This window comes from Myotis nattereri, assembly GCF_964212035.1.
Source record: "Myotis nattereri genome assembly, chromosome: 4".
In the NCBI taxonomy this organism is placed as follows: Eukaryota; Metazoa; Chordata; class Mammalia; order Chiroptera; family Vespertilionidae; genus Myotis; species Myotis nattereri.
In genome coordinates this window covers 38000882-38028224 of record NC_138079.1, presented here as the reverse complement: position 1 = coordinate 38028224, position 27343 = coordinate 38000882, and the positions used below count along the sequence as shown (strand labels likewise).

Sequence of the window (27343 nt, the reverse complement as noted above, 5' to 3'; positions counted from 1 at the left end):
TTTAGAATAATACTTTTCTCATTAATGAACTGGGGACAATTATATCCTCAAGGCCTTAAGGATTATTTATAGAAAACAAGGTTAAATAATGGCTATCTTAAGTTACAAAGACTGAAGACAGGAATTGCTATATTTGAACACTTGACCCAGAAATTCTAAGAAAACTAAAAAAAAAAACCCAAAGCAAATTGGTAGTGAATTAATTGAAGATACACTCTTCTAGGAATTGGTTATGAATCACTCAAATTAAGGACATCAAGAAGCAAGTAGATTGATATTCTGGGCATTTTGCTTCCTTTTCTACTTGTCTTTATTATTTTATTTGAGTCAGTATATTTTACAATTTCTAATATTATTGGATTTCTTTCAACTTTTTGTAAATTTTTAATGAAACTAATCCATCAGGTTGTAATTCAATTTGGAAAATAAAGAGACAATAAAAGATTTAGGAAGGCAAGGGAGGGAGTAGGAATATACAAAGAAACTGAATTACATATTTCTAGTCCTAAAATATCCCTTCATATATTTACTATGTATCTCTTTATATTTAAAATTTTGAATTTTCTTTGTTTTCACGAACTAATTGGCAATGGAAATTTCTTTTAAACATTTCCATTTGCATTTCTGCTTCATGATGAAATCAACTGTTTATGTTATGTACCACTACATAAATTAGATTTGTTCCCATTTCAGGAACCTTACAAGATGTCTATTAAGCAATAATGGGAAAGAAAATGCACACAAAATAATTATTAGCAAAATAAAATCTGGTGAATGTGGAGTTATTCAGATAATTCCAAAGAACCGGGTGCCAGTGCTTTGGCCACAAGGACATCAAACTAAAGTGGAACAATTCAGGCCTCTAATATTTCCAAATGCTTTGCCCATCTTTAACTGTGTGAGACTTCCAGATTAAGTGGATGAAAGCATGTTCTATCCTCTATGCCAGTGATGGCGAACCTATGACACACGTGTCAGAGGTGACACGCGAAGTCATTTTATTGGTTGATTTTTCTTTGTTAAATGGCATTTAAATACATAAAACAAATATCAAAAATATAAGTCTTTGTTTTACTATGGTTGCAAATATCAAAAAATTTCTATATGTGACACGGCACCAGAGTTAAGTTAGGGTTTTTCAAAATGCTGACACGCCGAAAGGTTTGCCATCACTGCTCTATGCAGTGGTTCTCTGCAGCTTTGTTGCACTCAAGGAAAAAAACACCTTATAATTATTACCAGAAGAGAAGAGTAGAAACTTCTCAGGTTTCACAAAGCCACATTGGAAACATTACATTGGCTTTCGTTTTCAAAGAGGATGCATTCTAGGGCGGTTGTCAGCCTGGAATAGCTGTTGTAGAGCTGCTGTGGATGCCAGCAGGCACCCCCCCCCCCCCCTCTGTGGGAACTGGGAAAACAGCAAGCTTGGTCCTACATGAACTGTTCTCATGAATTCTAGTTGCTCAGCCTATAAGAGAAACAAAAAGACTGAGGATTATACATGTGATAAACAGAAGAGGTTAAAAATAAGCTCATTCCTTTAGTCTGTTGGCTGAATTAGGTTATTTTACTGGACTACTTGGCTATCCATTGGTGGTGGTGTTCTGTGGAAAAACACTAGTTGAACCTTCATTTAAAAACCTTGTCTTCTATTAGTTACTACAAATGCCATCTTAATCTACACTGCCTCATGAGTTAGAAGCCTGTGATCCCTGCTACCTCCCCCTCCCTATTGCCAATGGCCCTTGTCTTGTGGATCCAGAAAGCTGTCCCTCAAATTCATCCCCGTTCCTCTGTCCCCACTGACATCGCCTTGGTTAGGGCTAATCAGCATTAACCTGGATTTGTGCACCATTCTACAGACTCTCTTCTATTTCCTGCTCTCTTCAGTGTTCCTCATGGAATCTGTGTTTAAGATCTCTGGTGGAAAGGTATTCAGAACTGTCACTACTTAGCCTCCAATCCACCTCTCCAGCCTCTCTCCTAGCTCTACCATTTACCTCCTTGTACAGCCTCAAAGCATGGAGGAATTCGGGAGGCATTTGGGCATTGATTGGGGCGGGGGGAGGTACTAGGGTTCTAATTTTGACTCAATCTATTACTCTTGGAGTAACTTTGGACCAGTTATTTACTCTATATTTCATGTAGTGTTTGGGTTGCTGGGGGTGGGATGGAGGTCTGTAGTGAACAGAATAGATGAGGTCCTGCTCCCAGAGAGTGTGTGGTCTAGGTCAGTGGTTCTCAACCTTCTGGCCCTTTAAGTACAGTTCCTCATGTTGTGACCCAACCATAAAATTATTTTCGTTGCTATTTCATAACTGTGATGTTGCTACTGTTATGAATTGTAATGTAAATATCTGATATGCAGGATGGTCTTAGGCGACCCCTGTGAAAGGGTCGTTCAACCACCAAAGGGGTCGCGACCCACAGGTTGAGAACTGCTGGTCTAGTGGACTCACCATGTACTTAGTGGTAGCATGTTTCTTTTTTTTTTTTTTTTAGCTTTGACAATTCTATTTTATTTTATTATTATTATTTTTTTATTATTAGTTAAGGTATTACAAATGTGTCCTCATCCCCCCCATTAACCCCCAACCTACCCCCACACACAAACTCATGCTCCCATCCCCCCGTTGTCCATGTCCATTGGTTTGGCTTATATACATGTATACAAGTCCTTCGGTTGCTCTCTTCCCCTTACCCCGCCCTCCCCTACTTTCCTTCTGGGGATTGATAGCCTGATAGCTGTTTCTCAGTCTTTGGATCTGTCCCTTTTCATCAGTCTATGTTGTTCTCTATAATCCACAAATGAGTGAGATCATGTGGTATTTATCTTTCTCTGACTGGCTTATTTCACTTAGCATAATGCTCTCCAGTTCCATCCATGCTGTTGCAAAAGGCAAGAGTTCCTTTTTCTTTTTTTTTTTTTACCGCAGCATAGTATTCCATTGTGTATATGTACCACAGTTTTCTAATCCACTCATCTGCTGATGGGCACTTAGGCTGTTTCCAAATCTTAGCTATGGTGAATTGTGCTGCTATGAACATAGGGGTGCATATATCCTTTCTGATTGGCGTTTCTGGTTTCTTGGGATATATTCCTAGTAGTGGGATCACTGGGTCAAATGGGAGTTCCATTTTTAGTCTTCTCAGGTAGCTCCATACTGTTCTCCACAGTGGCTGCACCAGTCTGCATTCCCACCAGCAGTGCAGAAGGGTTCCTTTTTCTCCACATCCTCTCCAACACTTGTTGTTTGTTGATTTGTTGATGATAGCCATTCTGACAGGTGTGAGATGATAACGCATTGTCGTTTTGATTTGCATCTCTCATATAATTAGTGACTTTGAGCAGGTTTTCATATGTCTTTCGGCCTTCTGTATGTCCTCTTTCGAAAAGTGTCTATCTTAGGTGACCCCTGTGAAAGGGTCGTTCAACCGCCAAAGGGGTCGCGACCCACAGGTTGAGAACTGCTGGTCTAGTGGAATCACCATGTACTTAGTGGTAGCATGTTTCTGATAGGCAAATTGTGTCAGAGACTATTAGTTGCCGACCAAATATTTATTCTCCCCTTTCCTTGATGGTAATGTGTTCTGCTCTTCCCACAGTTTCCAAATTCCCTTACGTGGTCAATGGGATGTATTTGAAAGCCATTAAGTTGGCTTCTGGAAAAACTGGTTCAAACAAGGTTGACTCAGTAGGATAATACATCCATTTGCCATTTTCTCCATCCTTTTCCTTCCTGGCTAGACTGCACACGATGGTTGGAGTTCCTGCAGCTATCTTTGGCAGTAATGCAGCTTTGATGATGGAAGCCTTTTGCTATGGAAGGTGGAACACAAACACAGAAGACAGTCAGATTACTGATGCCTATGGGGCCTCCATAGCAGCCTTGGATTGCCTGTTTTGGGACTTGTATGGGAAAGAAAAATACAGTAAGCCTCTATCTCATTCAGGTTTTCTTTGGTTGAGTTTTCTGTTCTTTGTAGTTGAACCTAAGCCTAAGTTAATACACAATGTAACTATATACAATCACCACTTAAATAAGAAATTTGGAAACTCATGACTTTAAAGGGTAACAAATCACTTAACTTAATCATCATCTCTTATTCTATCCTATATAATAAAAGGCTAATATGCAAATGGACTGAACGGCAGAACAACGAGAACAACCCAACAACTGGTTGTTATGACGTGCGCTGACCACCAGGGGGCGTCATGGAATATGGCAGGCGTCGGCTACAATGGGATGGTGAAGCAGGTGAGCGGGGGCACCAGACCAGGGCAGGTTGCCGGTCGCTGTCATCGGGGTGAGCCTCTGATGGTTACTGAAAATTCTTTGCTCCCGCATGCCCCGCGGTCCCGCCCAGTGCTCACACTTGCTGCTGGCCCCTGGCCTCGCTTGCACCCACAGCCAGCGCTGGAGCTGCCGCTCGCACCTGCTGCTGGCGCCCAGTGTTGGTCCCCATCTCTTGGTGCCATCAGTGGGTGCGAGCGGCGGCTGCTGGCCCTGATTGCCCCTCAGGGCTTCTCCACCTCCCCCTGCTCCTGAGGGCTGATCAGGGCATCAGCCGCAGCTCGCACCCTCTGATGGTGCTGCCCTGCTCGCACCCACTGCTGGAGCCAGCCCCAATCACTCCATGCAGAGAGGGGACTGGGGGCCGTGGCATGAGGGCCCAGGCAGGGGTGCGGAGGATGGGCTGAGACCCGCCCCTGTGCCCACTGCAGCCTTGCAGCCCACAGGTGTGTGAATTTGTGCACTGGGCCCCTAGTTATTTAGATCATCACAGTGATGATGATAATATTTAATAGTACGATAATCCTATATAATAAAGAGTTAATATGCAAATTGACCATCACTCCAACACACAAGATGGCCAACCCATGTGGTCAAAGATGTCTGTCCCCATGTGGCCACAAGATGGCCACCACAAGATGGCCGGCAGGGGAAGGCAGTTGTGGGTGATCAGGCCAGCAGGGAAGGGCAGTTGGGAGGGACCAGGCCTGCAGGGGAGGGCAGTTGGGGGGGACCCAGGCCTGCAAGGGAGGGCAGTTGGGGAGGGACCAGGCCAGCAGGGGAGGGCATTTAGGGGAAATCAGGCCAGCTGGGGAGGGCAGTTAGGGGCGACCAGCCCAGCAAGGGAGGGAAGTTAGGGGTGACCAGGCCAGCAGGGGAGGGAAGTTAGGGACAATCGGGCCGGCAGGGGAGCAGGTAGGCATCGATCAGGCTGGCAGGGGAGCAATTAGGGGGTGATTAGTCTGGCAGGCAGAGGCGATTATGATTAGGGGCAATCAGGCAGGCAGGCAGGCGAGCGGTTGGGAGCCAGCAGTCCTGGATTATGAGAGGGATGTCTGACTGCCTGTTTAGGCCCAATCCCACTGGGGTCCCGATTGGAGAGGGTGCAGGTTGGGCTGAGGGACACTCCCTCCCCCAGTGCACGAATTTTGTGCACCGGGCCTCTAGTATTTATATAAATAAATCTTCCTTTGACATAATCTATATCAATCCTCATTCATTTCTAAATTGAGGACACAGTTACAATAATGTATCTCATTATTTTCCCCAGATAGTCCTTCCTGGATTATCCTCATGTACGTGTACTTCTGTTTCCTGCTGGGCTTCTGAGTGATGCTGACTGTAAGTGCTTCTCCTAACGAGTCCTTCTTCCTGCTCATCCTTCATTTTCACTGACATGCAACCCCACGTAACAGGGACATGCAAACCTATGTGACGTGTCATTAAAAACCAACAATTAGACCTGCTATCCAATAGGCAGGCACTCTGTAGATGTATATCAATTTAGGCCAACCAGGGACCATAAGTTCACATTCAGAGAGAAGACAGGTTAGTGGTGTGTCTGATTTATAGAAATCATTCATTATACTCCCTTCCCTTTCCTGACCCTTTCATGGTATCACTGTGTGTATTTTCAGGTAACATCCACATGTTTCTCTGTATATTGGCCAGAGGGACTGGGGATGTTGATGCTTTTGGGAAACACTTAGTGGGTTTGCTCTGGAAATTCTGTTCTATTTGAATTCCACCAATGACCTGGACAAATATGCATAACCCTCACATTTGGGGGCAAAACCAGACTTCTGTTTCAGTTCACTCTCCAAATTATGACCAAAAATTGTACCTAACACTCTCATAATCAAATTAGAGCTGACCTGGTCGTGAGAGGCAGATATGACTTCTTTTTCTTCTTCTTCTTGTTTTTTTTTTTTCATACTGCCAACTAATAGTTAAAAAGGCAGAGATTCAAAAGGTCAGATGACATCATCTAATATTAATTTCCTGTGCACAGCTGTCTCTGAATTTAGTTGTGTTGCCCACAGTTTGGAGGATTTGGTTGTCCGTGGACATTAGATCCTGAGAAACACTGATCATGTGACCTACTTATGATGGTTTGACCATGATTTCGGTTATAGCTAGATTTATGCAGACACATTCAGATTTTGTAACTGAATAATTTACTTTCCCTATTGGGAGGGAGGAGTTCATAGTATTGTAAGTTGATTGAATGACAAACACAAATGCCCTGAAGTTCAGGGAAGAGAATTCATGCAGAAAATACAGCACCGGTGAAGGCATCCCTGCGGTTCTGCTCCTGAGGATGGAAGGTGTGCTCCGCCACGCTGCGGCAGACACGGTCTGGCCGAAACGTGCGCCCTCGGGGAGGCGTCAGAGAAGGCTCTGTTTTTTCCCTGGATGAAGTTCTTGAGTGTGTGGTGGAATTTCCTCTTCATTCATTATGCAACATCATTTTCTCTTTTGCTATTGCTTCTGCCAAATCACCTATTTCTTTGTCTCAAAAGGCTCTTCCCAGGTTCTAAAATCATAGGTGCACGTGGGTCAGTTCACAGACAGCTGTGCCCTGTCCTCCTCAACATTGGCTCTCAGCATCAGAGGCCTTGCCAGGACAGTTGCTTTTAATAATCAGAGAAAAAGAAGTGGGGATTTTATAGAGTCTGCTGGATCAGGACTGAGAGAAAGGAAGATGTGTGTGGCACGTCAGGCTTCCATGACGCAAACTCTGAGATGGAGATTGGGGTGCAGTATATGTCTGGGGAGGGAGGGAAGCAGGCCTGGGCAGAGGGATAAGCTGTGTGGTGATGCAGCCACAACAGAAGCCTCAGCCAACCCTGCAGAGCTGCCCGCAGTTGGAGTGAAGAGGCCAGGCTTCATCCTGATGCATACCAGCGATTCACCTGGCCGCCCCAGGGAACTGGTGTGTGGCCTTGGGTTAGGCAACTGGGGCCCAGCTGTGAGCTAGCAACACTCACCATCCCTACTCCCAGCAGCTGGAGTGATGAGCAGATGCAGTGTGAGCAGCAGTGACTGTTGGAGCTGGTGGCCATTGTCCATCTTGGCCAGTCTCCCCGCTCGGCCTGGTTTCTCTGTTCCGTAGCTGGAAATGTGACCCAGGAGAGAACTGTTGGATTAGGAAATGTTCTCTTTCTTTTTAAGCTATGCAAGAATTTTCTAAGATGACCACTTTAAAGTGCAGATGAGCTTTATGTATTCAACATATAGGTCAACTTACCAAATATATTTTCATAAAGGGAATGTTCCCAGGGACACCCCCAGTACATAAGGCTGAACATAAGGCTATGGGCTGTGGTTGTGCGCACTTTACAGCTGTATTTTCCAGGGGATTTTAACTCCTGTGAGGTCAAGGCTCACCCTTCTCCAGAGCAGCTCATGGTCTGGGCCTTGGAAAGATACTGTTCTTGACTGACTATAACATTTGGATTGATAAACTGCAAAAGTCACTTTTAAATAAACTATTATTGAAAAATCTCACTTTTCTACAATAAGTAATAAAACATAGAAGGCCTGGCATTTGGGAACCAGGGATATGGCTTTGGAGTCAGAAACCTGGTTCCCAAACCTGGCTCTTCTATTAGCTCTATGACCCCCAAGCAAACCCCGTTATCTCTGGGCCCCAGTCTCCTCAACTGATAAGATGAGCTGTGGGGAAGATTGGGTCAATCTATGTGAAAGACTGTAAATTGTAACAGTTCAGATGTCTTGTCACACTTGCTAGAGCTGGAGGAGGGCTGGGCAAGCAGCTCAGTGAGTTCTTCAGGAGCCAGATGAGCCCCAGAGGCCCAGGGAGGTCAGAGGACTCGCTGAAGATTGCACATCTGGTTAGGGGCAGAGCGGAGCCAGCCCCCACCCTCCTGACTCCGAGGCTAGTACTTCTCCATGACACAAGCCTTCCTCCAGGATTCTCACTGCAGCAGCAGGAGACTGTGTGGCTCACTCCCATGGAACCGTCAAGAGGATTTCATAATGACGATATGTTTGCCAAAGCTTTGAGTCTGTAATCTGGAAACAAGACACTCTTCAGATCTGAAGAACAATTATTCAAAAATTGTTACCCTGGTCATTATGTGAAAATCCCCCCCTGGGTTACAGTAAAGAGGAGAGGATCTCATCTTGTATCAGTAATAGAATTACTGAGCATGCACATACATGTGGTGTGTGTGTGTGTGTGTGTGTGTGTGTGTGTGTGTAGCTAGTCAGACAGGGAGACAGGGAAAGAAGGGGAGAGAGAAAGGAAGCCTCTTTAAAAAGCAAAATTACTGTGCCATATATTTTATGTTATTTTCTATCCCCCTTATTTAATAAGTCTAAATTGAGAATTCTTGTAATTCTCTTGCGTCAGTGAATAAGCTCTCAGCGTGTTCAAGCCCTGCAGGGCCTGCAGTTTTTCTGCTTTTCTGTAGATATTCATTTCCAAAATTTCATTACCATCCCACATGTGAGTCATTCACTCCCATGCAATCCATTTAAAACCTCCAGCACACTCTGGGAGACAGAAGGAGAAAGCTCAGAAAAAGCCAAGCTGATTCATTTGATACGTTGGGGTCTTGCCAACGTGAAATGGGAGAGGAGGCCCGGCAGGGTTGCCCCAAGGTAGCCAGCAGAGACTGTGGCAGCATCTGACCCCCATCCTCCCCAGCAGGGTGCCCTTTCACTTTGCTGTGTGCTGCATGTGTGGGAGTCTGGGAGTAATGCAGTCGGTGAGAGAGAACAGAGATGAGAAAAATTCCTTTAGCAGGTTAATAAAAATATAAGCTGAATGCTGTTAAGAAACACTTACACATGTTGCAAGTGCCTCCAATTGGGAATCAGAAGCCTGGGATTGTAGCCCTGGCTTTGCCATTAGCTGGTCCTACAATGGGGGGCAAGTTATTTAACCTCAGTCATAATGAGGATAATGAAGCTTACTCTAGTTATTGCACAATGAATATAAACGTGCTTGGGAATGTTAGCAGCTTTATAGAAATGTAAATTTATTTTATGCATTGACTATGAATTATATACCTGACTTCAGCTGGTTCTCCTATACGATAGGCAAGCATGTCGCTTCTGAGAGGATCTTTTTGGCTCCCTGTTCCTTGGAAAGCACAGTGGCACAGCACTGCTGGCCTGCTTTTTCTCATTAAGAAGGAAGTCGTTTAAGGCACAAACATGACAAATGAGTCCTGTGGAAGCTTTCAAGTCATTGCCTTGGGATCCCCGACATTGGAGTTGGGCATCTGGGCTGTCATGCTGGCCAGGCCAGGAGATTCCTCACATCAAGGTGTCACTTACCAGTAGGTGCCACTCTGTGAGCTGTTGGCATCACTCATTTTCCCAGCTCTGCTTAAGAGAGCTAATCAATTTTTCATCTTCCCCTTGGAGCGCCAGCTTGAAAAACAGTGTGAGACATGCCCGGGGGATGGCCATCCTCTGCCTTCTGCATGGAGAGCGTCCATAAGGAGAGTCCTGCTGGCAGGGGAGGCTCCCACAAAGAAGCTAGTGCCTCAAGGAGCCGCTGGTGCGGGAGGGGGAGGCATGGCTCCCACATCCTCATTAGTGGTCCTCGTTGTGTGGCATTTAATACCAAAGAAGGAGTCAGATAGTAGCTCTGGGCTGAGTCTACCACCCAGAAATTCATGCAATAGCTTACTGCTCTCAGACACACCACTGTGTGGCCAGCATGTGCCCTCCACCCTCAGAATGGACTTCACTGTCAGAGCTGGTCCTGGGATTGTACCTTAATATTTTCTCTGTCCTCAACATTTCTCTCCTGGGGAAGAGTCACGCTTCCCTATATATAGGAAATCCGACATAGGGTTGAAGAACTTCTGGGGACTGAATTTATCAACACACCAGAACTGGGTTCCCATTGACATTTGGTGGCTAAGAAGTTCTTTCCTCAAGCTCTTCAGCATCCAGCAGAATTGCTTTATTGTTGTGTCGGAGGAAGAAAATGGAGTCTGTGGCACACAAGGGGCATGGCTAACTCAAACTTGGAGAGAAGGGGGGATTCCATGGCCCTGGCGTGGAGCTAGGCCCAGGGAGTGGGATGCAAATCTTTTCTGATTCACATCAGTTTGTAATGTGGGTTCTCTCAGATTCAAGAAGGCTGGGCTCCATCAGACATCTATTTAATTAGTTCTATAGGGGGAAAAAAACCTCAAATGGATAGGGGCTGTAGAGAAAAACAGAATTAGAGACAGAGGCAAAGTGAATTATAGGTTTAAACTAGTTGGAATAAGGGCCTGATCATCCGGGTTAAAATCCTGACTCCATCATTTATTAGCTCAGAGACAATGGAAAAAGTCACCATTACTGGTGTGAGCCTTAGGTTTACCTGACAGTAATGGAGATAATACTAGCTGCCTCCTCTCCCAGCACCCCACGTATCACACAATTGTTAGGATGGGCCAGAAAGTGTTTTGCAAGCCATAAAGCACAGAGCTTCTAGGATTGGACACATCTTGCTCATGTGTGTGCATGCAGTATGTGTAAATGAATACCAGGCAAGCATTTTGTTCATTTAGTGTTTGAGGTTTCCATTTAAAGTTTTCATTTTGTTTGCTAATGGAGTGAAGTGGATGTAAGCATGTCAGGGAAGGGATACTGTGTGATATTTACGGAGGGGTGGACGCATCAGCCAATCTGCACTCCCCTATGGACTGGAAATCTACAACCACAGAAAGTATTTGTCCTGGGATTGGTGTTTCATTAATTTTTGGAGAGATAAGCGGGCCTGTGACAAGGCCCTAAGAGTCAAAGACCTACTACAAGAGAAGAGTGTCAAAGGCACACAGTGGGGACTCAACATTATTTCTCTATTCCTAGGAAGCCCCATGATGGTCTAAAATATTTTCCTTCCCATCTCCCTGGCTTGGCAAAGTCTTATTTGATCCTGAAAAAAAAAAATTAACCTAAGAACTATTTTAATTTGGATTGTTTTGATTTGTTTTTGGAAGTGATTCTTAGGGTCAAAGACATCTTTAGTTTATTGTGTGTGTGTGTTTTTAAATAGGCACTTTTACATGAAAACCCTCTTGATTTAAAAATAAAGCAATGGTCTCCATATAGGGAAAGATCACTGTGCAATGTTAATTGTGGAATTAGTCATAGCCTTTGTATGCAATTAAAAAATTATTTTTGCTTTCACTGCAGGAAACTATCAGATCTCAACACCACAGTATTAGGTAGGCCAAGTTCACTCTGTATGGCCTTCAGGTGTAACGAACAATACATTGAATGACCCTCCCTCCGCACTGCCCTAAAATCGCATTGCTAACGTTGGAAACTAAAGCAGCTGAAATTAAACAAAAGATTAAATGTAAAGACAACCTATTTTGTTTCCATGAAAAAGGGGGCCCTCAGGTTTTCTTGTGAAGTTTAAGACCAGTGAAGGCTTTAAAATGTTTCCCAAGAACGACATTTTTAAGAGGGAGGGAAGGAGAGAGAGAGATACAGAGAGAGAAACTGAATTTTGTAACAATAAGTAATAAAAGTATAAGGTTACACTTTTATATTGGACCTTTTATCCACAGAACTCAGTGAGCTAGAAACATTAAGTACTCACAGATTTATTAGTCCTTATATCTTCAAATTAATTTTATTCACAGACTATAGTTTTCTATCAGCTTTTGGATCTCCATGGATGTGGTAGTGGTGAGATGTTGCCACTGGACCTGTTTATTAACAGAACGCAACTCAAATTCAAAGGATTCTTCTTTCTGCAGGTTATACAGAGGGTGTGTGTGTGTGTGTGTGTGTGTGTGTGTGTGTGTGCACTCCCATGTGTATTACAAAGACTGGAGGCCTCTTAGCAGCAACCTCTGCTTTTCTGAAAGTATAGTTCTGTGTGATAATAAATTACTTGAACTATTAGAACTTTCACTTGCCCTCCTCCTTTGGTCTCGATTTCATGAAAACCAAAGCTCTTATCCCTCATCATAAACATGAATGAAATAAGAGAGCGAAGGTCCAGGAGATGGTTGCTTTCTCCTTGTGGTTCCTCTGGGCTTTGGTTTATGACTGGAAAACCAGCATCTTCTAGCTAACCTGCTGCTGCTGCTGCTTCTCCTCCTTCTTCTTCTTCTTAAGATATTTTTATTTACAGTGGGGCCTTGACTTACGAGTTTAATTCGTTCCGTGATGGAGCTCGTAACTCAAATTACTCATATGTCAAATCAACAGTGAACGAGTGAGACACATGACGCTGGGCTGATGTTGTGGCGTTCACTGTGACATTCTCTGCGCCAACTAGCGGTGGGGTATCTGAAGCTGGCTTGTAACCCGAATTTTAGCTCGCAACTCAAAGCAAAAAATCAGCTGAGAGACGGCTCGTATCTCAAAAAAACTCGTTAGTCGGGACACTCGTAAGTCAAGGCCCCACTGTATTTCAGAGAGGAAGGGAGAGGGAGATAGAGAGAGAAATAGAAACATCAATGATGAGAGAGTATCATTGATCAGCTGCCTCCTGCACGCCCCCTACTGGGGATTGAGTCTGCAACCCGGGAATGTGCCCTTGACTGGAATCAAACCTGGGACCCTTTAGTCCGCAGGCTGACACTCTATCCACTGAGCCAAACCAGGTGGGGCCCTGCATCTTCTTTTTTAACTGAATAGTGCTGTCTTCGTTAAACTTGAGGATGCCTGTGGTAAATAAAATCATTGTCTATCCTGGCACAATAAAACACTTTCAAAATGTAACCTGTAAATCTTATAAAGTGAAGTGTGCTGAGAATTGTTTGTCAGCACACTTTGTAATATCTTGCCATTTTAGTAGGAGGAAAAAATGTTAGCTTGTGTTTTGCTAAGGCCTTGCCCCTACCATTTTATAATTGAGAATGTTCAAAATGTTCTCATTTCAGCATTAGCGTACGTTGAGTATCACATTCCAAGAATTAAATCAGATGACGAGCTAAGGCTTTATTCCAACATTATGAAGAGGCCAGGAGAAAAATGGGACCTGACAGGCCATCTGCACTACAGGCTCCCAACAACTCTGCATGAGTTGCCTGCAAAACCACGGTAAGCAGCAGCCGCCTCAGAGGGAGGCTCTCTTGACCTTGGGGCTATGGCAGCGTTTGCCTTGGGGCAAATGAAAACTGAAGCACTGTCTGTATTTTTCAATATGCTCAGCTCACTCCAAGCGCATGGATGATCACTGCGCTGCGTGAATTTGTAACCAGCCTGCGAAACTTGGCTGCCACCACATGGGCAAGTTTGAGTGGTGGCTGGTCCTGGTCCAGCGGTAACCACTCCAGCTGTGGTGAATCATGGGGAGGTTGTGAAAGAGCCTCTGTCAGAGACTGGCTTCTTGAAACCCTTTTCCTGCCTGGAGATCATAGAGAAACAGATACCAAGAGCTGACCCTGTCCTATTCAGAGTAGGGCACCAGCATCAGTTCTCCCCTCTCCATTTCAGGCTCAACCTCATTCTCCCTGGTTTCCTTCCAGTCTTAGGTCCCCCGCACCTGACAATACTGCCTTGGTTTTTAAAGTCATAACATTTTGCCTCGAATAAAGCCATTTTGGTTGTTTTGAATTCCACAGCATTTGGTTGATGTGGCTGTTGGCATAAGCAGCGTCCTCTTTTCCATGGAATAAATTCCCAAGCCCTCATTGGGAAATTGACTTCTAGCACAGAAGTGTGAGAACTGGAGTGAAAAGTGGTGCCTCCAGTTACAGTCAGAGAGGATACTGAGAAATCATTTGAAACCTCAAGAAAAGACAGTATTATCTACCGAGTCACTAATCCTACTTCCTTAGGACTCTCAGTTCAGGGTGATGACAGCTATCTATAATTATTACATCATTTTTTGTTTTGCTATATCAGTAGCAATCAGCCTCATAGAAATTCAATGCCATGTAATCTCATATAATTTCAGAAATGATCCAATAATGGATTAAAATGAATCCTGAAACCAAAGAACGAAAATTCAAGGGAAATAACAAAGAGAAATAGCTTGGCAGCATAAAGATCCATAAAACATTTTTTTAAAGAAAAAACCCCCAAATATTTTGATTTTATTTTTACCATTCAGTGAAGGCAACCATGCAGTCTGAGATTCGGGAATCCTCTGGTGGAGAACTGAAAATGAAACAAAATGCAATAAAGCAGAACTGAGGTAAAATTTTCACCAGACCTGTTACCCTCTGTAAGCCAAATGAACTTTGAAACTTGATACCAGTTCCCAGTGGTCCAAGTTACTGCCTTTGCTCTTTTTAATACGTGGGCTGATTATGGAGCTAATAATAAATGTAATTGAAAATCACTGTTGGATCCTTTGAAGGTTGCTGCCAAATAACATTTTGTGGAAGAATGTAAGAAAAAAAAAGTCCTGAGGGAAACTTCAAACAATATTTTCAAGACTCAGAATCAACAGTCATGGTGTCAGATTTACCTCAAGAAGTTCACAGTGATTATAAATATAATATTAACTCAAGAAAGCACTATAATTTCCCATCTCTTATAAATGTCACCAGAGCACTCATTGTCCTAATTACTTAATTTCAGACTGGCTCTGACTGAAGTTGATTTTTTTTTATTCCTAAACAAATATGTGGCTAGAACAAAGTACCCAAATCAATCAGCTATTGTCTGTCAATTGCACCCATGACTTTGGAAATGATGCCACTGAGACAAATTGTTTTTTTTTTTTTTTTTTTTCACAGAAACAATGTCATTCTTCCCAGACTTTCATTTTAGGACCACGTTTCTGCAGTGAATTAATAGTCCTGGAACTGGGGGAGGGCTGCAATAACAGCTTTCTGCTTTTGATTACAAGGCAGAACGATTTCTGGTTTTCTGTCTTTTGCATTTTGAATGGGACTTCATTTTTTTTTCTTATTTAGTTGCAGTGTTCAGGTGAGAGAAATCTGAGCCTGTTCAATCAAAGCCCCATATTGTGACTAGAATACAAATCACTTCATTCTGGTTCTTTAAGAAATATAGCTTATTTTGAAACAGAAAGAGTATCAGGGCAAAACATAATTGAGAATTTGAGATGGTGTTTGTGAAATCACGCACATTTAAGCTGAAGTCGCTATGTGTTGCCCCGGGTTCCCGGGGCCAGCTACATACCTCTCCATCAAAAATGTTTTCATGACACTCTTCTAGGGATTGCATTTAAAATATGATATGTATAAAAAATATACAGAGTCGGGTGTTGGGGAGGAATGTTATCCCAGACGATCACCATGTTTATAACTTGGGGAGATGGCTAATTGAGGTAAGAGGCATTGAAGCCTGCTGATTTCAGCAGGCAGAGGTGTGAAGAGAAAAAAATGAAGGGATGAATTCTAATCTCCCTTGGGATGTGGAAAAATTACCGAATTGCCTTTCCTTTATTTAATTTCCATCCCCTGAAAAAATGATGGTGCCGTTGTATACCTAATCACAAGGCTGGCCAAAATCTCTGTAAAGGGCTTTTTCAGAGCGATGGTCCCGCATGCTTAATGGTAAAAGCAAAGAGCTCAAGGCTGAATTAGACTTTCTTGAAAATAGAGTGAAACTTCTTATTTCCTTATTATTATTTATATTTTCCATTAATTAATGCTTCTTCCAAACTCCTGGCATTTCCTGTGTAGAAAGATGTTGTATACCAGTTTGGCTCCACATTGAACAACACCAATTCCTCTCTCATGTGACTGTCCTAAAAATATTTGAAACAGCTGTCATGATGTCCTTAAGAATTCTTCTCTCCAGGCTAAACAAGCCCAGCCCTTTGTAGGCCATGGTTTTAAGTGCTCTTGTTGTCATAGGTTCTCCTGGCTGGCTGGGTTTCAGGTAACAAAGGTCTTTTCTAATGGCAAGATATTGGGAGCAGAATATGGGGCCCTCATTGTGGTCTGTCCATGTGGATTCTGGCAAGAATTCCTGCTTCACTTATTCAGCTTACTATGGCTCTTTAAAGACAGCTGAAGTTAAATCAGTTATTTTTGGAGGCCACAATCAGATCATTGGCTCCTGTTGGACTTGGAGTCAATTAAAACCACAAGTCTTTTCCAGGCATGCTCCTGCTAAGCCACTGTGTATACATGTATTATAGCTTGCTTCAAGGCCTATTCCCTTGGGTGAATACACAAAGCCTTCTTACTGTGACTTCATCTGGCCTCTCTAATGAAACACCTAACACCCGAATGAATGGGGCCCTTGGATTGTATTTCTCTCCATTTCTGGAAAACTGTCTTTATTCATTTCAAAGTAGACAGAAATAATTACTGTTAGACAAGGAAATAGGAAGTTCCAGTATCTTTTCTTTGGATGACAAACCACTATATTTTGCTTTCATAAAAATTTGAATGGCTCTGCTACTCTCGGGAAATGTATTTTGGATTCTGAAGGTTCACTTCCATAAGCTCCAACAAGGTGCATCTGAGTAAAGGGGACATGGCTATGGGTCAAGGCAGGAGGATGGATTTGAATTTAGGAGAGCTGAATTCTCCACCATTGGTAGTAACTTGCTGGGTTGATTCAAGCTAGTTGGTGGATCATTGCCTGCCTTGTTTCCCATGTCTAAAGGGAGACAAGAAATGCTTACATGGTTAACACTTGCAAAGTAAGATGACACTAGGAAAGCAAGTGACTACAAGTTGCCTATGCTTTCCCCATCACTTTTGACCTCCTTTCCATATATACTTTTCCAGTTGCCTCTAAAAATATAAATCCGCTGGTTCCACAGTTCTAGAACCATGTGACTGTAATCCAAGTCCTGGACCAAACAGAGAACGTGAGAATATTCCTCTCACTATTCTGTCCTCCCATCAATGACACCATGGGTAAACAAGCCCAAGATCAAGGGAGAGACACTCCTAGATGATAAAATTAACTTGTCTCCACAAAATAATAGCACAATTCATATATACACACACACACACACACACACACACACACACACACACACATATACAACATATAACTCCATTTATTTATTTTCAAATTTTGAGATTTGTGCTTGGTCTACATGTGAAGATAGAGAAATAGAAAAAAAAATTTCCTATTCTGTACAACTATTATTAACCCTGTGGGTCTATTGGATCACTGCCTCTATCACAGTCTGGGTCACTGTCATTTGGGGTCAGTTCCAGCTCCTGGAACCGGGAGTCTACTTCTAGCTGAGAGGGAGCAGGAAACCTGGGCTCCATCCTGGAACTGCCAACCTCTCAGTTCACCTGAGAACTGGCAAGGCCTGAAGGCAGTCCCAAGGCACTTGGCAACAGACCTAAACTCCTGAGGAAATGGAATCTCAGGTGCCAGGGCATGGATTTCCCCCTTTGAAGTGAAAGTTTAAACATTGATGATGACTCCAGGCTACACTAGATTGAGATAGTCTCAGGGGTCAATACAGGTAGCAAAGAGGAAAAAAGACAGTTCCCCACCTTTCACTTCTAGGTGAAGTCAGGCCACAAACTGCAGCTCATGGTGGGTTTTGATATGGTAACAGCCCAAATTCCCTCAGCTTCCAATCGATACACACAGAACTATTATTTGCTGTTGGGGTAAGCCTGTTCTTTGTATGCCTGTCTCTATGCTCTGTAGTTTTTGATTGATTGTGGAACAGACGAGGACGCTCTTAGACGTACACGTTCATATTTGTCATTTTTACTTATATCATTATCCTCTCTTCTCCCTACTCATACAGGAGGGTCTTTCCCACTTATTCCGATCTGCAAGCTGAAGACCCAGGAAAGCCAGCAGTGCAGGTCTTCGAAGGCCTGAGAGCTAGAGAGCTGATGGTGTAGATTCCAGTCTAGGTCTGAAATCCTGGGAACCAGGAGCATGGAGGGGAGGAGAAAATTCATGCCCCAGCTAAAGTGGTGAGGCAGAGAGTAAATCCCTCTGTCCTCCTCCTCTTGTTCTAGTCAGGCTCTCAGTGGATTGGATGGTGCCCACATTGGGGAGGGCAATCTGCTTTACTCAGTCCTCCAAACCAAATGCTGGTCTCTTCTGAAATACCCTCACAGACACACCCAGACAGAATGGTTAACCAGCTGTTCTGGGCATCTAAGGACCCAATCAAGCTGACATTTAAGATTAATCATCACACCATCTCCAGAGAAAAAATTCTCTATGTAAATGAAATCCTTTTCTTTTAAAAAATGTTTTTAAATTTGATTTTTTAGAGAGGAAGGGAGAGGGATAGAGAGATAGAAACATCAGTGAGAGAGGAACATCATCTATCAGCTGCCTCCGGCATGCCCCCTACTGGGGATCGAGCCTGCAACCTGGGTATATACCCTGACCAGGAATCAAACTGGCAACCTCTTGGTTCCTGAGTGGACACTCAACTGCTGAGCCACACCAGCCAGGCAAACCAAATTCTTTTTAAAATTAAGCACCAAATATAACATATCAGTCATGTGGTTTATTTACAATTTGACCTTATCCACACATCTGTGAATGGGTGTCTCTCAGTATATTCCTGCTAACTAACTCCAATAACCTTTCTCAGTTCTCCTTGCTTAATTGGTCAAGGAATATACCCTTTGCTCACCTTAGTAGCAAGGTTAGAATCTTAAAGCAAAGGTAGTTTATTTTGTTGGGGGTACAGAGAGGAATCAGGGGGAGGAATTCAGTGCCAGGAAGGTTCCAGAGACTCTTCAGTGATTCCTGATCACTAGGCTGTTCCACCAGCAGGTGCAGAGCTAAGGGACTCTGATTCTAACAGTCCTTCAATCCCACTGGGGACGGGATTTATCCCATTGACATTTGCTTCTTGTCAGAACGAAGGAAGGATAGTGCTCGGGCCTGACCTGTCCACTCCCACTTGGACTTGCCCCACCCCTTTCCCAATCTTAAGACTCAGTAACTCAGTATTTGCTCAAAACAGAAAAAAAGTGGGTATAATGAATTTAATGAGTGAATGACCCCGAAGTTCAAAAGCTATGCCATAGCTACACACCTTAGTGACAACTTACGAAGCTTGAATCCGATTGACCTGCCACTTCCCAGCTGTGAGCAGCATTAACTTGAACCACATATTGGGGTTGAATGACTCTTCACAGTTACAGGAATCTGGACTAGGAAATATTTGGTTCCAATGATAGTGAATAAGATTCAATAGGTTGTATTATGGTATAGATTTTCCTTTGTTGAGTCTCTTTTTTTTAAAGTTTCAAAAGAACTGCTTTAGGCTTAAATGTATTCACCAGCCATTTAGACACTTAGACACATTGAATATTTAAGGTTCTACTTTACTGCTTACTGAAAGAAATAAATGCATAACAAAATGCTTTGAAAAATGCTTAATTTTTCAACTGCTGAATTAATGTGTAATGGTTCAATAAGACGATGAATCGCCCTGGACTATAACTACTGAAAAATAGAAAAATTACCCACACTGGTAATTTTGAATCTGTGAATGTTGAATCTGTGTATGTTGAATCTGTGAATATTAAGTTTGTCAATGTAATTTATGACTTGGCAGGTAATATTCCGGTAATTTGCATACTAATTGCTATGGTGGGAGCCAAACGACTTTAATTCGGTAAATTAGTCTGCCTAAGCAGAAGCCGGCAATTGCCTCTGTGTTGGGATGAAGCTTGTTTTCAGGGAAAATGGAGCTCAGGACAGGAGAGCTAGCAGAGCTGCAGAGGCCCCCTGCTGGCAGGCCCCGCACAAGGCTACAAAGCCCACAGCCGTGGCTGAGGTCAAAGGGGTTCATTCTGGGTAAAAACAATACATCCTGTTTCCGTGTGTCCACAACAGAAACAAATAGAAATTTGAAGGCAAAAAAAGAATTCATTCCAGCTTCTTAAAAGAGGTTCTTTTAATGACAGGCATATATTCTTTAATTCTTTCAAACACAAGCTTGATTCTCTCTTTTTTAAAAAAATAAGAGTGTGTCTGGAAAGCTGTAGGAGAACCAAATGATATTTTGAATGCTGTGGGAGCAAAATGCATGCAAAATGATGTTCATCCTCCTCAGTGGTAAAGAAAGCAAAGCAAAGCAACGAGGTGTAATTTGCTAGCAAATGCTAAAGAGATTAAATGCTTTTATTATTTATTGTCAGGAGCATGGGGAAATGAACATAGCAGTGTAGCGGTAGCTACAAAATTTTAAAAAAATGCACATATGCTTTGACTTACCAATCCCACTTCAAGAAGTGTAGTCTATAGAAATACAAATGTATAGTGTGAACCATATGAAATTACTGTGATTTGACCATTTTGATATACAAAAACAGTAATTTCAAATGATTCAATCTAATACAAGCATGCTCATTATAGCATCTTGAAATGATGGCAGCTTGAAAAAACACCCTAAATTTTAGTAATAGGAGAATGATTAAATCAAGAGTGGTACATAGCTCATGAAGCTTTTAAAAAAGCATAAGGTGGAGCTAATCTATATGAAAAAGGAAAGGTGACCATGGAATATTGAGTAAACAGACAAGGTTATGTGGTGTTAGGCATAATCCTATTTTCGTTTTAAAAAACTGTGTGTATACTAGAATATGCATGTCTTTGTATGTTGTTATTTTTTAATAATACAGGTGTAGAGAACGATTGGGCAGCTGAGTCTTACCACTGAGAGAGTGGCACTCAGGGTAAGTCTACAGGGAGGCATCTTCTTGGCTTTTTGTGTTGTCTGCATTTGACACAGCCAACATGCCCTTTTTATGGCTTCAACAAACCCCACAAAACAAAAGAAAATGAAGACAAAGCAAAAACTGTGGGGAATTATTCAATTAGAAAGAATACTTTGTGAACTAAGTCAATATTAAGTAATAAAATATTTCCTCTGCTTAGCATGTTAAGATTTTTACATATTAAACTTTTTAATAAAGTGGGGTGCATGTTTACGTTTTGTGTGTAAGTCTGTTTTAAGAGTGGGAGTAAAGCCCTAGCCAGTTTGGTTCAGTGGATATAGCCTAGGCCTGCAGACTGAAGGGTCCCCTCAACGGCACATACCTGGGTTGTGGGCTCGATCCCCAATGGGGGCGTGCAGGAGGCAACCAATCCATGATTCTCTCCATCATTGATGTTTCTGTCTCTCTCTCCCACTCCCTTCCTCTCTGAAATCGATAAAAATATTTTTTTTTAAAAAAGAGAGGGAGTAAAAATTAGGATGAATGTTGTATTAAAAGTAGTTAAATAAGCTCAACAGCTTCCATAGTACCAGTGCCAAACCAGTCATGGTGATCCTTAATTTTAGAAAACAGAACTCATGAGGGGCTTGCTTGAAAAGGCACATAAGAACGTGAAAGTCATGAATGAGCAACTGGTCTAGATCACCACTTGAAGACACTATTTTAACCTTTGACCCCCCCTTCTTGCTACTAGTCCTTTTTTGAGGCATAATTTATATATAGGAAACTTTATGATTCTTAAGTATAAGTTTTGGAGGAGTTTGATAGATATATTCAGGGATGTGCTGGTAAACTGGCTCTCTAGAAAAAACACACACACACAAACAAAGCCTGATTTGTAACATTTGTTAATTTTCATCGTTTAAATACTCTCATTATAGCTGATTTCAAACTAGCAATGGCCTAACATCTGGCTCAGAAAATTATTCTGATTTATTTAAGAATTGCCTCTCAGGAGTATGAGAGCCAGACTCAGGCCACTGCTGAATGTGTTTAACTGTGAAGCCATCACCCCGATTGAATTGATCCACCTTCACCCTGCCCTAGACAGCCACAGTTCTGGCTTTTATTGCCATGGAATAGTTTTAAACTTTATATAAATGGAACTACAGAGAGTATTGTTTGTGGCTTCTTTTGCACAACTTAATATTTTTGAAATTCATCCACATTGTCACAAAAGACACTATTTAAAAATTATTGTGTTTTCCTATAAATCTATTATCTGCGTCCTTGTATGGATCCTTGGCTCATTACTAGAATAGAATCTTCACTTTAAGACATAGTTTTCCTCCTTTAAAACTCCCCTTTCTTACTTACTTCCTCTAGTTGTAATGTTGGCCACACTGTACATACAATGTGAGAGAAAGTAGGACATTCAAAATATTTCTAAATTTCAGCTCTCACATGTTATCAAATGAGAATTGAGTTGGGGGGAAATCATGGATTCTCATCAGAAGCTGTTCCCCATTTGACTTCTCTTTTCATGGTGTGTGTGTGTGTGTGTGTGTGTGCGTATTGTAAATCTCTGAATATGATTATAGTGAAGCCTGGCTACCATAACATGCACCAGCCAGACACAAACCTAAAAACAGCCTGACTTTGGTTCACCAGCTGGAGATGTTTTCCATGGCAACACCCTAGACTTACCATAAATCCATTGTAAGTCAGAGACTACGGATAGGCCTGTGATGTCCAGGCAGAGGCGCTGGGAGCTAATTGCAGGAGGTCCCCAGATAAACTGAAGAGTCTGATGGCTGTGATGATGTACACTGTCCCTGAGAATTGCTATGAAACTACCATTTTGTGGTTTCTAAGCCATTTCCTCAAGGTTTTCAAAAGAGTCATTTCCAATTGCTATAAAGCTGCTACTGTTTTTACAAAGAAGGACAGAAACAATGGGTTTTTGAACTAATGGGCATTTCAAATCATCTCCTCCCGTTGGGAACCCATTCCCCTAAATTCTGATCAGTTTTTATTTAAACGTGACAGTTGGGACTAGGTGAATATTGGGAATGGATTTCAGGGAAGAATTTTGGAACACTTGTATTGATTGTGTACACAGCCTTCCTCTTTCAACCGGGACTAGCCACACTGAGCCTTGAGGTCCATGGACTGCAATCACTGGTCACATGACTGTCTCAAGTGCCCATGGGAGGCAGGCTGGGGTTTCTGCAGCTTCCTGCTTTCCAGACTTGGCCTCTTCCTCTGCTCTGGCCTAACTCCACTCAGATGTCTGGCTGTCCTTGCTCCAAGCTCTGGGAGTGTGCGAGGCTGAGACTGGGCAGCTTAGACTGTTGAGCCCATGGAGATCTGGGGGAGGGACAAGCACCATCGCAGCATCTGCACTGAGGACATGTTTCTGTGCACTGCTCCTTGTCAATGGCCACCCATTCCAGGTAAACATGGGCTCCTTTGCCTACTCTGGGGTCAAGGACTCCCCGAAGGCTTTGTAAAATACCCTTGAACTACATGACAGTCTAGGATGCTTTCACCCCAATCTGCTCCTTCTGGTCTTCAGAAGAAAAAGATTGGAGTCAGAATTGCATTTTGGTGATGCTTTCCCAGCTTTTCCTGGCTCCCTTCCTATTTCTTTTATTCAGGCATTTTCATTAATAAAATCCTCGCGCATTTAATTCTTGCTTGGCATCTACTTCTCAGAATATCCAAACTAACACAGGCTAGTCAAGTACCTCCTGCATGGCTACTAGGGAAGGACAGTGAAGACAGGATCCAAACACCAGTGGGTGGTGACTTGCTGACCCATAAGTTCTCCCCTAACACTGGCATCTGGGCTGTACTTTTCGGAGTGCCCTGTCTTTGGCCACAGAAGGCCTCAGCAGCAATGGTCCAAGCTGCTGCCCAGTGGAGAGGTGACTGTGGAGGAGCAGCCCTCAGCATTACCTGGAGTGGCACCTTGCCCAGCACATGCTCTCACCTCTTCCTTGTCTGTACCATCTCTGTGGTATGCAGGACACCTCTGGACATTGAGGTAACCTGGACTCAAAAGTAACAATGGAGTTGGGAATGAAGGAAGAGCAGACAGATGTGAGAATCTGGACCAATATCCTCAGTTTCTAGAATCAGCCAGAAGACAAAGGAATGCCGTGCAGACACTGTTGCTTCCAAATGAGCACCTGGAGGCCAGAAAGAGAATTTGCTGGACAGGTCAACTTTCAACAATAGGCAGTGGACGCAGGAGGAGCCAGAGAACAAGAGAGGAGACACTGAGGCTCTTTAGGCCTTTTCACGCCATTTCTTGATCCTAAGTTTAGCTAACTATTGACAAACTCACAGGAAAGTAGTAGAACAGAGATCCTAAAGCAAAGATCTTCCACCCGCAAAGGGTCACTGACTCATGAGGTGCTAAGATGCCGTTAGAATCAAGTGGGGAAGGAAAGCTGCTTTCTTTCTGGTGGCCCAGCTCCACCAGAAGTGTGATTCCGAGTCCCTGGGATTCCTCAGGGGTTGGTTTGTTCCAATCTGGCAAGGAAATCTAGTCCCTTGTCCAGTGGGCCCAGAGCCTAGTCAGTCCAAGGCCTTGTTGGATTCAGAAAAGAGCCACAGCTGGGTACAGCTTCTGAGCCCAGCCCAACCAAGATTATACTCTGGGGACTGGGCAGAGTCTTATTAGCATCTGCGAACTGGAGCAGGATTTGGGATTTGAAGAGGATAGATGATGTTTTCCAGGGCTCACACTCGGGCCTCGGCACCATCAGGCTCTGCTGGATCACCCCGGGCTCTCTCGGTTGTGAAGACTCTCTGGTTGTCTAAGGAAGAGATCTTATGTCTCAGGCCAGTACTTTGCCCTCTCACCAAGGGTTTCATCAGGGCTGAGTCTGCACACATTGAAACCACTGCAGAAATGTGGCCAGTGAAACGATTGTTTTTACTTCATTTTACAGAACAAATTGGCATCTTTTCATGAAAATTATGAATCGAAAAGAGGAAACAGAGAAGTTTCCAAACTTGGGGGACAGAGCAGGGATAGAGATGAACTAGAGCAGCTTGACATGTGCTTGTTAAGCCACCAGAGTTTGAGAGCTAAATTAAATTGTTCTCCGGACCCAATTCACAAGGCAACCCTAAGCACTTAGAAACACATGGCCAACAGGAACTGGACACACTAAATTAGCTACCACATGCACAATCTAAACTGTAGGCATACAATTTGAATACCAATGGCCCCTCTGCCAAACTAACAAATAACAAGCCTTATTGGGGAAGACGATCTCATTTCAGTTCATGCTGCTCTTAGAATCTAAGCAGCCTGCAGAGACTCAACATATCTATATCCTTCCTCCTCTCTGAGGAAAGAAGTTGTTTCCAAAGCCAAGCTCCCTGACTGGGTCCTCAAGGTTGCTCTGTTATGGGCTCTGGGACATGAATGAATTATCTTTGATCTATTCTGGACACGGTTGCATGCACATGAATTCCACAGGTGCATGCCTTTTATTTGAAAAAAAAAAAAAAAAGTAATGGAAGTGGAGTTAGACCTTGGAACAATTTGTTCCATAAAACCAAGTGAATCATCTCCATAATGAGTAGTGTTGGCCAGAGCTGCAGCAAACACTGAATGGTCCCATTCATCAATTATTGAAGGGCCCTCTGCCTACCAAGGACACTCATTAATGCATTGAGGATTGTTTTTGGGTTTGTCTTTTTTGCCCTGGTACTCATTGTCCATCCCAAGGATCTGGACCTGCTTGCCATTCTGACTCAACAATGGTGTGCATTTCCACTGAAGATAAGGGGTTAGTCAAGGAGAATTTTTACCAGAGTTTTTCTCCCCTCAGCTGAGGACCCAGTGCTACATGATGTCAAGTGCTTTTTCTAGGACCAGAAAGCAGAGAAGGGGTGTGTTCTGTGAGCCTGTGTCCCAGGAGCAGGTCTTGTCCAGTCAGCAAGCCTGTGTGCTAAGTCCTTGCTGCACAATGTGTAGTCTGTGGTGGGCAACCGAGAGCTTGCCGGAAACGCAGTCTCACCTCCACCCAAGACCTACAGACCAAAATCTGCATTTTTTGCTGAACTCTTGTGTCTGCAGCCAAGCTATGTTGCAACTGAGCCAGGATTTCATAAATGGAGTGCATCCCAGTCTTCTCTTTTCCCACTAAATTTATCATCATTACTCTGAAATGAAATCTGTTACACTATTTCTTATTCTTGTAAAGGTGACATCCATTAAACTGAAACCTCTTTCATTTTGGCACTATACAGATCAGAACTTCATTTATTTGCCAATGGTGTTAGCAATTTCTTTGCTGAATATAGCTTTTTTACGGGGCTGACCAGCAGACTCTGAGCAACAGATGAATGATTACTCTAACACACGTTTTTGTGAAAGGGAGGGCTAAGACACTACTTGGCTATCGCCGCCAAGTAACTCTGTTCGCCTGCCTTCTCAGGTTTTTATTATCATAACAGCTTGAACTAAAATTAACCTCTAGATAAAATTATCAGGGTAAGTATCCTTGAGAAAGTATATGCTTCTACAAGGTCAGGTCTTTAAAGACTAAACATAAAGATTCTAGCAAAACACCCTGGGGGATTGGATTTGTTTGGAAAAGTCAAGGTAGGGGCTGCCGCCCTAGGCAAGGTCCCCGCAGAGGCCCCCGACCTTTCGGAGAATCCTCCTTACAGACATTCCAGCCAAGTCCCATGCCTCCCCACAGGTTTTGAATACTGGAAGAACATCTCAACTTTTTTGTGTGCGCTATTCACAGAGCCATGCCTATAAAACAACAACTTAATCTACATTATTAACATTTTCTCTATATTTTAAAAGTCTAGAATCTAGACTTTTAATCAGTGGTCAGCAAACTCATTAGTCATCAGAGCCAAATATCAACAGTTACAACGATTGAAATTTCTTTTGAGGGCCAAATTTTTTAAACCTAAACTATATAGGTAGGTACATTGTTATTAACGTAATTAGGGTACTCCTAAGGCTTAGGAAGAGCCACACTCAAGGGGCCAAAGAGCCGCATGTGGCTCGTGAGCCGCAGTTTGCCGACCACGGGTCTAGATAAACAATAAAATAATATATCAAGCCCTGAGGCATAGCATTTTCTGATTTCCATGGTGTAAATACTCCCGTCCTGACTGATTTCAAGCTAACAATGTGCCATCACTGAACACAGAGTTGGGAAGAGAAGCGCAGTAGCACCGGCACCATACAGTATCTCCACTTTACTGACACAATAGACAGCAACCACCGGGGAACACAGATAATAGCAAAATAATTACAGAGTGATGCGTTTTGAATACTTATTACCTCTGTTTTTAATAAAATATATTCAGTTATAAGTTCAGAGGACTTAATTTTTAATAATGGCTATGTTAAGCAACCAGCTCTTAAAATTCCAGGAAATTGAACATTGGCTCTTCCGAGCCAGTGCAGGTTGGCTTCCGGACACCAGTGCATGCTACAGCCTTTAGTGGCTCATC

General features: G+C 43.0%; 1 long non-coding RNA gene across 1 annotated transcript in view; it reads left to right on the top strand.

The window, feature by feature from the left end:
- Nucleotides 1-3106: 3106 nt before the first annotated feature.
- LOC308518350 overlaps nt 3107-27343 on the top strand; it is a 42064-nt gene continuing 17827 nt past the window's right edge. Inside the window, exons 1-4 of the long non-coding RNA XR_013995938.1 lie at nt 3107-3933; nt 4129-4259; nt 5566-5636; nt 13175-13334. This is a non-coding gene — a long non-coding RNA (uncharacterized lncRNA). The remainder of the gene's footprint in view (nt 3934-4128; nt 4260-5565; nt 5637-13174; nt 13335-27343) is intronic.